Source organism: Rhinolophus sinicus, chromosome 1, assembly GCF_057876585.1.
Source record: "Rhinolophus sinicus isolate RSI-liver-muscle chromosome 1, RSI-T2T, whole genome shotgun sequence".
NCBI classification, from domain to species: domain Eukaryota; kingdom Metazoa; phylum Chordata; class Mammalia; order Chiroptera; family Rhinolophidae; genus Rhinolophus; species Rhinolophus sinicus.
The window spans coordinates 140,806,928-140,821,690 of record NC_142501.1 but is presented as its reverse complement, the minus strand read 5'-3'; positions in this window follow the sequence as shown (position 1 = coordinate 140,821,690).

Sequence of the window (14,763 nt, the reverse complement as noted above, 5' to 3'; positions counted from 1 at the left end):
ATTTGCTTTTCTAATGTGATGTGAGATACAGATAATAATTTTACAAGTAGAAAGCCAACTGTTCTAATGCAATGTATCAAATAAACCTTGTCTGCAATGCCACTTCTATCATATACCAAGTTCTCATTGGTCTGTGTCTAGTCTCTCTATTCTATTCCACTGATTAATATTTCTATTATTGTGCTAATGTTACACTATTTTAATTTCTATGCCTTTGTAATATATCTTGACATCTGGTAGGGTAAGTCTCTCTTCTTCTGCTTTATCAAGACCACCTTAGCTCTTCTTTCACAATATCTCTTCCTTATAAATGTATAGTAAATATATCATTTTTGATGAAATATCTTTAGAATTTTGATTGCTATTTACATGTAAGTTAGATTAATTTGAGGAAAACTGATATTTTTACACTTGATGGACAATGGGGTCCCTTTTCTATGGCAGTAAGTAGGACTGTTTCCAACCAACAACCAGAATTGCTTTTGTTTTTATAGCACCTGTCACTCAGGATTTGGTAGACATTAGGCCTGTTCACAAATATTCCATTTGTCCTCTTCCTGGGAACATGATAGAGCTGCATTTCCCACCCCCATTTTTAAATCAAGCATGGCTATATAGCTTGCTTTGTCCAATGAAATATGAGTGGAAATGTGTGTCAGTGCCAAGTGGAAACTTTAAGAGCTGTATGCCTTTTACTCATATCTAAGTATTATCTCCTTCAGCGGAGATCACTGAGGAACTGCAGTGAGCAGAGTAGCAGAGTCTCCCCCTGACCTTCTTTGGACATGTAGTGTGAGCACTTAGTAAGCCATTGCTGTTTGAAGCCACTAAGATTTTTGGGTTGTTTGTTACCCCAGGATAACCCATCTACTCTGGGATGATTATGCAAGGTTTCAAAACCTTTTTTTAAAAAGAAGAATTGTGACGTATAAGCAACCTTAGTCCAGAAAACATTTTGTTGAGTTCTATTACTAGTTTATAAGATGTTTTCTGAAGGTGTATATACTGGTTCCCCGAAAATAAGACCGGGTCTTATATTAATTTTTGCTCCAAAAGACGCATTAGGGCTTATGTTCAGGGGATGTCATACTGAAAAATCATGCTAGGGCTTGTTTTCCGGTTAGGTCTTATTTTCAGGGAAACACGATAGCTCATTTATATAGCCAGCATCTAATTTATAAACTGGCTTGTAGCTTCCCTGGAACTGAAGCCATTCTCATTCCTAAAGGAGGGCTCCTGAGCTTTTAAGACTCTCCCACACTGTGTCAGTTGACCTGAAACATAAACCACCCACAGTTGGCAGAGCTTACAATAAAGAAAACCAACACTAATCATTAAATATGTTAGCTCTGTTGGATTATGGTCATCAGAAAACACACACATTGTCTCTTGTTTTCACCAATTAAAAAAACAAAATAGAAAATAGCTACACATGAATGAATGTGTAAAAAAAAAATGAACGGCTATCATAGGCATATGCAATGAGATACAGAGCTAGGAAGTTCACAAAGATCACCTAATATTAGTCACTTCATTACTAAGCAATTGTTTGTTTGTTCATGGCTTCTATAGTATTCTACAGAAATTTAAAGTAAAGTGAGTAGGAATATCATACATTTTGCACATGTTTGAAGCATAGTATACATGCAAGTTGAAGAAAGGGTATAAGAAATAGGCAGTAGAGAAACAGGAAAAGTAAGAAATATATAGAACAGTAAAGAAACAAAGGAAAGTAAGGCTTAAACAGAAGGAGATTCAGAGAATTCGAAAATTCTTTTTCTTTTTTTAATTTTATTGGGGAATATTGGGGAACAGTGTGGTTCTCCAGGGCCCATCAGCTCCAAGTTGTTGTCCTGTGGAGGGTCCAACTCATTGGCCCATGTGGGAATCAAACCAGCAACCCTGTTGTTCAGAGCTCACGGTCCAACCAACTGAGCCATCCGGCCGCCCCTAGAATGTTCTTTTAAAAGCAAATATGTATGAAATAAAATGCAATGCAAATGATTGATTCATGGAAATTTATTAATTTGGGAACATATTAAAACCTGACTTTCTATATTATAAATTGTTTTATGTTATATATAAAACAAACATGTTTTATATATTTATCTGTATTATACTACATATTATATACTTATATATTATTATATTATATATATTATATACACATTAGAAGTATATTATATATAGAGAGAAAGAGAGTGAAAGTGCCAAAAAAACGTATACACATTTTAAGAAAGGAAAAAAACTGCATTAAAATTGTAATACTCAATATATACTGATAACAAAAGATGAATACAAGTCATGTGTACACACATTTTTGGCACCCCGGTGCCAAATAAAATACATATTGTTTTCCTCTCAATTTCCTTGGCCTAAAAACTATCCAAAAGTATAAAACATAATTTCACTTGAAATGAAACTTTGAGGAAAAACATTTTCTTTTTGAAACTTTGCTGTAAACTTAAAATAAGTGTTGTCCAAATGACCCCATTCTCCCAATAGGCTTACTACATGTCTCAAAAACTGGGGAGCACGAGGGGTTTCCCTCTTCTCAGAACTGCTCAAGCCCAATTCCTACGTGGCAAGCAGTCATGATCTGACCCATTCACCAGGCCAGTGGTTGAAATGCTTGTCTTTCTGTCCTGAGTTCTGTGGTGGCAACCTTCACTAAACAAACATTTAAGTGCCTACTATGTGCTAGGCAATGAGTTGGTCATTGTGCTATTTGACCTGCCATTCCAAAAGAAGTTCAACTATCAGTGTATTATACAAGACACAAGCCTTTATCAGGCTTATCCAAAGATGAACCCTGGCCCACTGTTATGGGTTAAACTGTGTCCCCCCAAAGAGCATAACTTGGAGTCCTAACTCAGTGCCTCCGAATGTGACCTTATTTGGAAATAGGATCATTACAGATGTAAGTAGTTGAGATGAGGTCATACTGGAATAGGAGAACCCCTAATTCAGTATGGCTAACGTCCTTATAAAAAGACAGCCAAGAGAAAATACAGAGACACGGGGAGAATGCCTCAGAAAGATGAAAGCAAAGATTAGAGAGTTGCATCTACAAGCCAAGAAGGCCAAGAATTGCTGTGTCAGCAGAAGCCAAGCCAGAGGCCTAGAAAAAAATTCTCCCCCAAGAGCCCTCAGAAGGAACCAACCCTGCTGATACCTTGGTTTTGGACTCCCAGACTTCAGAACTGCGAGGGAATACATTTCTGTTGTTTTAAGCCATCCAGTTTGTGCTATTTTGTTACCACAGCCCTAGGAAAAAAAATACACCCATCCATTACAAATAAATACCTTTGTAAGTAGACAAACATTGAACAGAAATTTTTTATTAACATAAACTAATATTTCTAACCTTTGGAAATTGTCAAAGGTATCAAAGGCAATATAAAGTCTGAAAAGTTCTCACAACATGTTACCATCCTTTTCTGTGGTGACACATTGATAACACACTAAAAAAAAAACTCCCTAGATTTGGAATTATTTCACCTCCATTTTATTTCAGTATTGATTTTGAAATGATATGTAGAATAAACAGCAAATCTGATAAATGGACACCCCAAAAGTGACTTGCAGTAACAAGAGAGGCACAATCAATGTCTCTCTCATGTTTTGGAGCACAATTCTCTTAGGTATTGGCTTCACACACGCGTCTATATTTGCAACATAATGAATCCTGCTGCCAAAGGCTTGGGACAGGGGGAAGTAAGGTGTTACTTTTTTCAGAGTTTTATTGTTGCAAGATGAAAAGAGTTGTGGAGATGAATACGGGTGATGGGTGTACAACAATGTGAATGTACTAATACCACTCACTGAACTGTGCACTTAAACGTGGTGAAAATGGTAAATTTTATGTTATGTGTTTTACCGCAATTGAAGATACATATACATAGGACACACTAAAATAAAAAATTGATGCTTTTTTTCACAGCACTTGAGAACATAGACATATATCTCATACAGTAACCTGTGTTTACAAAGTAATTCTCGCTTTTTCATTGGTGTTGAGAATAGAAAGATTCTTATTAAAGGCAACCCACCGTATTAGTCAGGGCAGTGTGAGTCAGAGAGCCAGCGCAGACTTGAGCAAAAGAGAGAATGCACTGGCACACATAACCGCCGAGTCTGGGTATAGGGTAGTGATGACTGAGACCCATGGATTCAGAGGCTGTCATCAGAACTCGGGCTTTCTCCAACTCCATGTCCTGCCTCTCTACTTCTGTTTGGACTGAATCAGCCTCTGGAAAGGCCTCTCCTCACTGCATCCTCCAGCTGCTCCAGACCTGCACACTCCTGGCCAGTAATTTCATCAGCTCTGGCTGAAGTTCTGGACTTGAGAGCTTGGTCTGAGTCTCCTGCTCAGCCTGAAGCCAGAAACATCAGGGGAGTGAGGGGTCTAGACCCACCAAAGCAAATGGTTGGGGACTGATGAGGGTGTTGCCACCATTTCAAAAAATGATGTGTTGTTCATTTAAAAAGGAATGAATGCTGAGTAGGCAGAAACAACAGATGTCTGCTACATGAACCAATCAAATGTCCTCCTAAAGTAATGTGGGATAATTACGTTTGTTAAACATGTAGAAAACAGACTCTATACCCTCAAGCTACTAAATGTCTCCCTAGTCGGTTATAATTACATACACATATGTCCAACTCTCTAACTTTGGAGAAAACACAGATATAAATTAGGATAAATTAACCCAAAAGGGTCCGTAGCTCAAAGTAGCTAAGGACCACTACTGTTAGCATAGTAGCTTCCATTCCCCAATCCTCACAACCTCCTCAATAAGGGAAAGCTCTTTCCTAAAAGTCGGCCTGGGAATGTGCCTGTGTCAGGCTGTTCCTCCTTCTCACCTTCCCTCTCACATTCAATGTTTATCCTCTTCACAGATAAAAGGCATCTCTTTGTCCCAATCTGATTCTAATTCTAGTGCATTGCCTCAGGTGGAAAACTAAGCAAAGGTACAATTCAGCGTACTGCCAATGGTGTTGAGGCAGCTAAAGGCTATAAAGACTGGACTGTTTTACAAGTGCAGTGATTCCAATTCTTCGCAATTAGCAAAATTGAAGGTGGGAGAAATGAAATTGCCAACTAATAGATGACCGAAGATAATTTTCATAGTATTTTTAGTGTATAAGTTAGATGGAGTACAAAAAATGCAGTGACATTGCTACAACTAAATACCTCCCCTCCCCATCTATTGGTTTTTTGTGTGAACAGGGTTTCTTAAGAGTTATATCTGTAACACTGAAAAACAGGAATGGAATTGATGTTAAGCCCAGTTTCAACAGTAGAAGAAGAGGGTTTACTATTATTACTATTAAAGCTACTAGCAATAGTAGGACCTGTATTCCTCCACAAATACATAAACTAATTTTTTTAATGTAGCTTCATTCATCTTATTAAGAGACGTACTTCTAAAAAATTTTTACTTCTTATGTTTAATAATTATAAAATTTGTAACATATTTATGATATTTTGATTAATAATATGCTGGTAAGAATGATAACTCAAATTAGAAGATATTTTAAAGTATTTAAAGACTTAGGTCACAGGAAATAAAATTGAAATTTAATTCTTATATTACAGAGAATTATGCTAGAATGATAAATAAAAGACTTTTAGGCATAAAAATACATTACATTAGAATAAAATTTTCCAGAAGAAATGGGATGGAAATATGAGATGATGAGCAAAAGGAACAATGTAAAATTTGCAACTGTTAATGAACAGCTGGCATAATTTTAAAAATACATGATAATGAGTATCAAATTGCTGTGGTATTTAATTCCATTTGATACACTTTATTAATATGTTTAATGCACCAGCAATTATAATCTTTGCATTGATTTAAACCTATGATAAAAGATTTTAGATGTCAATTTAAAAATGTATGAGGGTGGTGCATTGTTTATGGCCCATGCTAACCAACAATGTTTGAAGAACACTGCTCTAAAGGAAGAGACAAGATACTTTAAAATGAGAGTAACCTAATTAGGTAATATACAGAGGGTATACACATTTTAAGAAAGGAAAAAAACTGTATTAAAATTGTAATACAATGAATGACGCTAGCATTCATTTGATTAATGCCATCTTTTGAGCAAACGTCATACTACACATTGCTACTGTAATTCAACTCAACTTTAAAAAGTAATACATACTTGTAGATAACATCTCTTAAAATATGTACTTTTTTTGGCTGGTATATATATCGGTCCTAAGGGAGCCCACAGAGAAGCAGACACACGAGTTTAGGTGGTGATTGGTCATACCTGCGGTGGTTTGAGAGAAGGTAAAGGAGGAAGTACGGTTCTCAGGGAAATGGCAAGCTGGCTTCCAAAACTGGGTCAGGGTCTCAGGTTTTAGTCCCAGAGACTTGATTTGGTCACAGTATTTCATAGTTAATACTTCATACTCACCACACTCACAGGTTACTTATGAACCTATAGTAAGAACTGCAACTGTCACATCCAGTATAATGTAACAGAAGCCAAATTATAAGCAGAAATCATTTGCTAGGTCCAGTGGAATCAGAACAAGGGGTTGGAATGGTGTGATGCAGGAGTATAACAACCCGAGGTCCAACAGCCTGCTGCACCTACCTAACGCCACAGGGGGACCCTGCCATGGGGACTAGAACACGCCAAGGGTTAGGCTGCAGTCATGGGCAGGGCTGGGAGGGTTCCTGCCAGCTTCTGGCTCTCAGGGCTTCCTTGTCTATGCTGGGTCACGATTTCTCAGTTCCATTATATTAGACTATTAGGAGCCTATTAATTATAATGAAATCCCAATCCTGTCTTCTTTATTTGACCTGCTGGTCCTAAACTGAACTAAAGTTTTGGGCAAATCCCTCAGTCACATATTTACACATGGAATCTTGGCTTTCCTCCAACATAAGATGAATTACATCCATTATATGTGGATTTTCCCTTTAATTATCAGGTAATAGCTTATTTCCAAATAAACTATTTATCGGTATAGGGATGGTGGGGATCTCATTCCCTTGTTTCATCATCTATAAAACATATAATAAATGCAATCATGAAATTAAGATTACTCACACTGCCCTGCACTGATCACAGCCCCTTTGAAGATAACTGGCTAAGAGGGAAGCTTAATGAATTCATTGCACATTTACTGAGCTCCAATTAATGCACTGAAGCACGCCCGGATCAGGGGATAGAGAAATAAGGCAGACTCTGCTATTGAGCCCTCACGTGCATGCAGGTAATTCTTGTACAGTGTGGTAGATGCACAATTAAGGAATAAAAGAGGGTTACAGGAGCACAGTGGAGAAGAATAAAGGACAGGCTTCACAGAGGAAATATTTTATCTCTATCTTAAAGAAAGAGAAGAAATTTACTAGGAGGAGACGGAATAGCCACCAATATTGAGAATACAATCAATACATGGAGACATGCAGAGGCAGTGCATATTTAGAGAATGGTGAAAAGTTCACTCTTCCTAGGACTTAGGCTTTGGTGGAGGAGGGTGCAGAAAACGAAGACAGTTTGGATTTTGACAATCTGCCCTGGGAGAGTTTGAGTATGATTTCACATGGATTGGACCTGTAGGCAAGCAGGGATGTAGCAACCATCCTAGCCACCTTGGAAAAACATATTGGGCCAGATGGTGGGATATCAAACACAAAAATTCAGGAACCCACCACTGCAGTGAAATTTCTAAGAGTCCACAAGTGTGGGCCATGTCAAAATATCCTTTCCAAGGGTAAAGACATGTTGCTTCATATGGCCGCCTTATCAACAAGAAAAAGCAGAATGCCTAGTGCAGTTGTGTATTTTGGAGACAGTATACCTGTTTAGGATAGCTACTTTCACCCATTTGTCCAACAACCCAAAAGTCTTCCCCATTTTGAGTGGAGTACAGAGGAAGCGATGACTCTCCAGCAGGTCCAGGCTGCTGTGAAAGCTACACTGCCACTTGGGCTCTCTGGCCCAGGAAATCCCATGGTGAACAAACTGCCTGTGACAGACAGGGATGCTGTGAGCCTTTGGCTGACTCCTCAATTCAGGCCTTTAAAATTCTGAGCAAAGCTATGGCATCCCCTGTAGATAAGTGTTGTCCTTTTGGAGAAACAGCTTCTGGTTTGCTGTTGGACTCTAGCGAATACTGGACTTTCTCAGCCTGGGGTGCCCGTCATGCTCTGGATACTGGCTGACCCGTCAAGCCATAGAGTTGCATGTGCACCGAGTACCCCCTCAGCAAGTGGAAGTGGTATGTCCTGAGGCACAAGTATGTTGTATGAGCAGACGACACAGATCCCCATGGCTTCTATTCTTGCTATCATACCTCTTTTCTCTCAATCTATGCTTATAGCCTGAGGTATAGCTTATAGTTATGACTATTTCTTCCTTCCTTTGATAAGAGTATATGTGTGTGTATATATATATATATATATATATTGTTTTCTGTTCCATCTCCCTACTCTTTAATATAATGTTAATAGTGTTCAGTCTTAAATCTCAGGATTTGTGTTACAAAATATCAAAGAGGGGCTTAACTCAGCTAAAAAAAGAATGAATTAAATAACTCTAATACAGATAAAGTGGAATTTTGTGTTTTCAGCTGTTTGAGAAATAGTGGCATCATGTTAAGTAGAGGAATGTTTTTGCTCTTTTCTTTACTTGAAAGTTAAATATGTTTACAAGACCAGCCAAGAGTGGACCCAGGCTCACCACCAGACACTTGGCTACAAACTCACAGAGGCTGTAACTACACAGAAGAAACAGATTCCCATAGCTTTCTCCACAAACTCCCCCTTTGTGGTCCACTTTAGTGGCTGAACGACTTGGCTTCTCAGGCTGTCCTGCAAGCTCTGTCTTGTACCAGTTGCTTCAGGAGAACTGCTTAGTGACTACCTGACCGTCCAAATCCATCACTCCAGAATTTCACTTCCCCAGTTGCTTCCATTGCTGGGCAAAATCTAATTCCTGTAATAAATCTCTCATCGCACAGTACTCACAGTAGCTCTGCTTCCCTGACTGAACTCTGAGAGGTACAAAAATATTTGAGTCAAGGCCTGAAGAAAGTAAGGGATTGGTTATGAGGCTACATAGGGAAGAGCATTCCAGGCAAAGGGAACAGCAAGTGCAAAGGCCCTGAGGCATGGACCTGACTGAGAAAACTATTACAGTTGATGAAGTTAGTGAAGGGGGAGAGTAAGGAAGAGATGAGATCAGAGAGGTAAGCGGGGAGAGAGGCAAAGGTCATGTAGGGCCTTGTAAATAACTGCAGGTGCTTTGGCTTTTTCTCTACTTGAGACTGGAAACCAAGAGAGCGTTATAAGAAGAGGGACATAATCTGACTTATTTTTAATGAGCTCATTCTTGCTGCTATGTTGAGAATAGACTCAACATAGCCCTGTAGGAAGCAGATAAAGGCAGAAGCAGAAAGATGAATTAAAAGGCTGATGCAATAATCCAGGTAAGAGATGTTACTGACTCAAACCCAGATGTTGGCAGTGAGTGAGGTGGCGACAGGTTGTTAGGATCCGGATCTATTTTGAACAGAAAGACATTAGGATTTGCTGTCAAATAGAATGTTGGGGGTGAGAGAAAAAGAGGAGCCAACGATGAATCCAAGGTTTGGGGCTTGAGCAATAAAGAACGGGATTTCCATTTAATCAAACAAAGAAGGCCAGGCTGGGCAGCACATGTTTTGAGAGGAATATCAGAAATTCAGATTTAGTCACTTTAACTTTGCTATGTCTATTAGATATGTAGGGGTCTAGGTCTCGTAGGCAAGTATCGACACGTGTGGCCTTCAGGGGAGAGATCCGAGATGGAGACACCAATTTTGGAATCATTCATCTACAGATGGGTAAGATCATTAAGGGAATGAGTGTAGCGAGAAAAAAGACGTGTTCAGGACTGAGCTCTGGGGCACTTGAAAGGTTGGAGATGAGGAATAGCCAGAGGACGGAGGAGACTCATGAGCTGACCCAAGGGTCACAATTCTGTGTTGCTCCATCTTCCCTGCAGGTAGGGAACGTGTCTTATTGATCTGTGAATTCCTGACATCTAGGGTGGTATCAGTCCCTTATCCGGTGCTTAGTAAACAGGTGTTGAAGTAAGGGCCATGCAAGATGACCTAGTGGAAAGGTAACCCCCAGAATGAAAGAAGGTATTTGTAAGTCATGTAGCTCATAAAAGACTTGTGCCTAGAATGTATCAAGAACTCTTACAACCCAATATTCAAAAGGGGCAAAGGATCCAAATAGACATATCTTCCCAGAAGACTTATAAATGGCCAAACCACATATGAAAAGATGATTAACATCATTAGCCATGAGGGAAATGCAAATCAAAACCACAATTAGATAGCAATGCAAATCAAAACCACAATTAAATACCACTCACACCCACTAGGATGGCTAGAATCAAAAGAAAAATAATAAGTGTTGACAAGGATGTGGAGAAATTAGAATCCTCATACATCGCTAGTGGGAATGTAAAATGGCAAAGCCACTTTGGAAAACAATCTGGCAGTTCATCAAAAAGTTAAACATAAAATTACCGTTTAACTCAGTAATTCCTCAGGTATATAGCCAGGAGTTGTAATTGTAATAACCAGCAAGGTCAGATTGGCAATAAAGAGGCAGCCTGACTTGCAGAGATTTATGGAGATGGAACATGGTGTCCCTCGGGGCAAAACACATGGGCAACTGACAAGGACACCACTTACCAGTAGCAGAAATCCAGGATGGGACCACGAGGCTAAGAGAAGATACCTCAATAAGAAGTTATAACTCCTCACCTGGTTTCAGGACCAGATTCAGTTTTCAGACCCAGTCTTATTGAGTGAGTCCCCAGGAATAAGGATCCTGCAAAGCCATAGTGAGTATGCGTGGTAATAATAACCCTGAGTTCCTCTCAAAAGGGATCTATGCACATTTACTTAAGTAAATGTACACTGGGGAAAACTAATGCCCAGACATTTCAAGGGCTGCTGGACAAAGGGTCTGACTAGAATTGCTATGTTATCGGAGCCCCTGTTAGAGTACTAACAGGAGATCTGGCCAAGGCCTGGCTTACAGTGGGTCCACTAGGTTTATGGACCTACCCAGCGACTGTTTCTCTGATCTTCAAATGTAAAATAGGAATTTTACATACTTGGCTGTTAGTGCAACCCCTTCATTGGGACCTTGGCCTGTGGGCTAATAGCTCTGAAACTATAACTATTGGGCCTAAGTAGGAAATAAAAAACAATATCATATCCTAGGAATGAGAGATAGTGGAGATTAGGGCCGTCCTTAAGAATCCAAAGAATGCAGAAGAGGTAGTCTTCATCACATCTCCAATTCACTGGTCTGGCCCTTGCAGAAACCAGATGGAACCTGGACTATGACGGTGGTCCATAAGTAGTAGTAGCTTTACCCTATCTACTTGTCAGATGTGGTATCTTTGTTAGAATGGATTAATATGGCCTCAGTTACATAGTACACAGTCATTGATTTGACAAACATGTACTTTTCTATTCCAGTCCAAACAGAAAGGCAGAAATAGTTTGCATTCACATGAAATTGACAACAATATATACTTACGGTTTTGCCCCGTGGCTATGCTTCCTTTCTCACCTTACATCATAATGTAGTGGGAAGAGATCTGAACTTTCTGACATCCCACAGAATGTCACATTTATCCATCACAGTGACAATATGATGCTTATCAGGCCAGATGATGATGAGGTGATAAGCCCATTGCAGGCCTTGGTGAGCCCTTGATATGGCTCCATTCCTCAAGGAGACCAACCAGTCACGAGGTAGCGTAGAGACTTCACTGGACCCCTTCCACTCTGAGAGTGCAAGCAGCTCATCTTAGAAGCAGACACGTGTGAGTGGCATGGGTTTGCCTTTCCTGCCTGCAGGGACCCGGCACCACTGTCTGAGGACTTAGGGATTATCTGTTTCCTCCTGGCATGAGAGCACATGTAATGCCACGGTAGCCCAGGAGACCCACTTTGCAGTAAAGGAGATGTGGGAGTGAGCTCAAGACTGGGGGATCCACTGATTGTGTCCCCAACCACACCACCCTGAAGCTTCCAGCCTGATGGAGCATTCAAACAGCCCACCGAGACAGCACAGCCAGCCACTGACTGACTCTGGGGTACAGAGGCTGCCGCCCTGTCTCAAAGGAAGGGCAGTTCTGCAGGGTGGTTCGTGCTCCAGAGCTTCCCCCCTGTGGATCAGGCCAAGGTCAGAGTTAACCTGAGACCACATCCTCACTTGGCTCTTCTCCCTTCTTTATTTTGCTTCCTTCCCTCCCTTCAAGGCTTTTCCTGGATAAAGGATTTTCCATCAATAAATCATAGTGCACTAAAGTCCTCTCTGGCTCTGCTTCTTTAGAACTAAGACAACCAGCAGTAAGGAAATGCCTCTGAGAGAAGCAGGAAAATGAAAACCACGCTGACTGGCTACAGGTCTTCAGAGAGGTCAAATTTCTTCTTGAGACAAAGGATCTGCCTTCACTGATTCTTCCTGACTAAACAGATCCAAAGGGCTGGGAGTCAGTCTCCATTTCTCAATTTTATACCCCAGAAACATACATCCTCATTCCAGGAATTATAGGAAATCATAGGGTAAAACCATATCCTCCTGGAATGACAAATGTGCTGGAAAATGTGGGGGAAATATTTTCTACTATAATAAATGTACATCTACTATGAAGTAGAGTACAAAATGGGCCAAAAAGTGTAGATGAAACACATGATCTCAAAAGACACATCTCTCCTGAAGCAGGTAACTGAGGGCCCCAGAGCTGAAGGTTCTTCTACCGTAAGGGTTACTTAAGTGGGAAAGTTTCATGAGCGTGGACAGAGCTGGTGATGGCTGCTTTGAATAAGAGAGGAAAACAGGCTCTGTCCTGTAGACCAAAGCAAGAAAAAGAGGGAACCCAGATTCCAAAAAACCAACTTAAAATATGTTTTCAATGCTTCCTCTTGTTGTAACTACCATATTTGACAGCTTTCTATTTGCTAAGCTCTTTTTGTTTGTTTTTGCTGACCATAGGTTTAATTTTATCTACTTTTGGCATCTTATAAAGACAAGCTACATATATTTGGGAATGTTAATAAACATGAAAAGCTGTACTATGAAAAAGATATGCCTCTAGAAAACTGTAAAATCATGTATTTATAAATTTGCCACAGAATAATGGTATGGGGCATGGGTATGTCAAGTACAGCATAGGGAATATAGTCAGTAATATTTTAATAACTATGTATGGTGACAGATGGGTACTAGACATATTAAGGGTATCACCTCGTAAGTTATATAAGTGTCTAACCACTATCTTGTACACCTGAAATTAATACAATATTGAACGCCAACTGTATTTGCTAAGCACTTTAAATGCATGAACTCACTTAATCCCAACAGCGTTCTCTGAAGTGGGTACTATGAGCAGCCTCATTTTACAGATGGGAAAGGAAGTTCAGAGAGGTGAAATAGCTTCGCCAAGGTGATTGGAAAATACGTGGATACCCTCATCTCTCCGTACGTTCTGTGTTTTCCCCAACTCAGTGTGCTCACAGAATGTAGGACATATAAAAATAGAGAGATCCAGGAACTTGGTATCTCTAGAATACAATGTCACGGAGATCAAAAGACTTGAAATCTGGCCTGCATTTAGAACATTCCATTTCCCAACTTTTACCCTAATGTTCATGTGATACTCTTGTTCTCTTGGTTTCACGTTTTGCAATTTGATATTTTAAATGGAAAACTTTGACTACTTTCTCTTACCATGATATATTTATTTCTCTCTTGCTACGTATATAAATTTTGCCCTGTGTACAACCTCTTAGGCCTGGTATGATACGTAAAAGTAAATAGAAGGTAAGTGTGAAAATATCAGAGATCAGAAGAAGCCATTTTCACAAATATAGAAGTCATAGAGACTCTCTTTGTAAAGGTTATATTTTGCTTATTTCTTTATTAAAAATTTGCCGGTGTCCACATATACAGTTTGTTTGCCTTTAAAAATAGACTTTACTGCTATTTCAGGAGCTCAAAAATAGAAGCTCAAATCTATAATTTTTCAGGAGAAAGGATGGAAGTAGACTTGTCCCTTCCTCATCAACATGTCATTTTAATCATTGTTTAGCACTTTCTTCCTACTCTGCTGAGTTGCTGGACATAAATCCAAGAATATGAGGCATATTTAGCCAGAGTTGAAAGACGGTTTCTATTCCTTTCCGGCTTGCAGTTTTATAAGTCCATCTCAGGCTCATGTATCAATTAATGTTTATATTGATATATTTCTGCTACAGTATTCCAGCTTGCATTTGTGATATGGGAGCTGCTGTCACAGTTTCTTGTATCTCTTTATATACTTTGCCCTAATGGATATAGAATGTTATGTTTCATAGGTTATTCATCCAAGATCCTCAGAAATTTTATCAAAACATGGTTTCTGACATTTAGCTTTACATGCATAGAGTACAACACTAGTTGCACACAATTAAAATCGTTTTTTAAACAGAAGATTTAAAACACCATGAAAGTCGTTTTCCTGCCTTTCTGACAAGCTTTCAATAATTTCAATACTTTTTCAGGGTATTGTCTTATTGCTTATTCTATGCCCTAGTTCCCCTCTTATCTGAGGGGGATATGTTCCAAAACTCCTCGTGGATGCCTGAAACCACAAATAGTACTAAACTGTATATATACTGTTTTTTCCTATACATTCATATCTATGATAAAGTGTAATTTATAAATTAGGCACAGT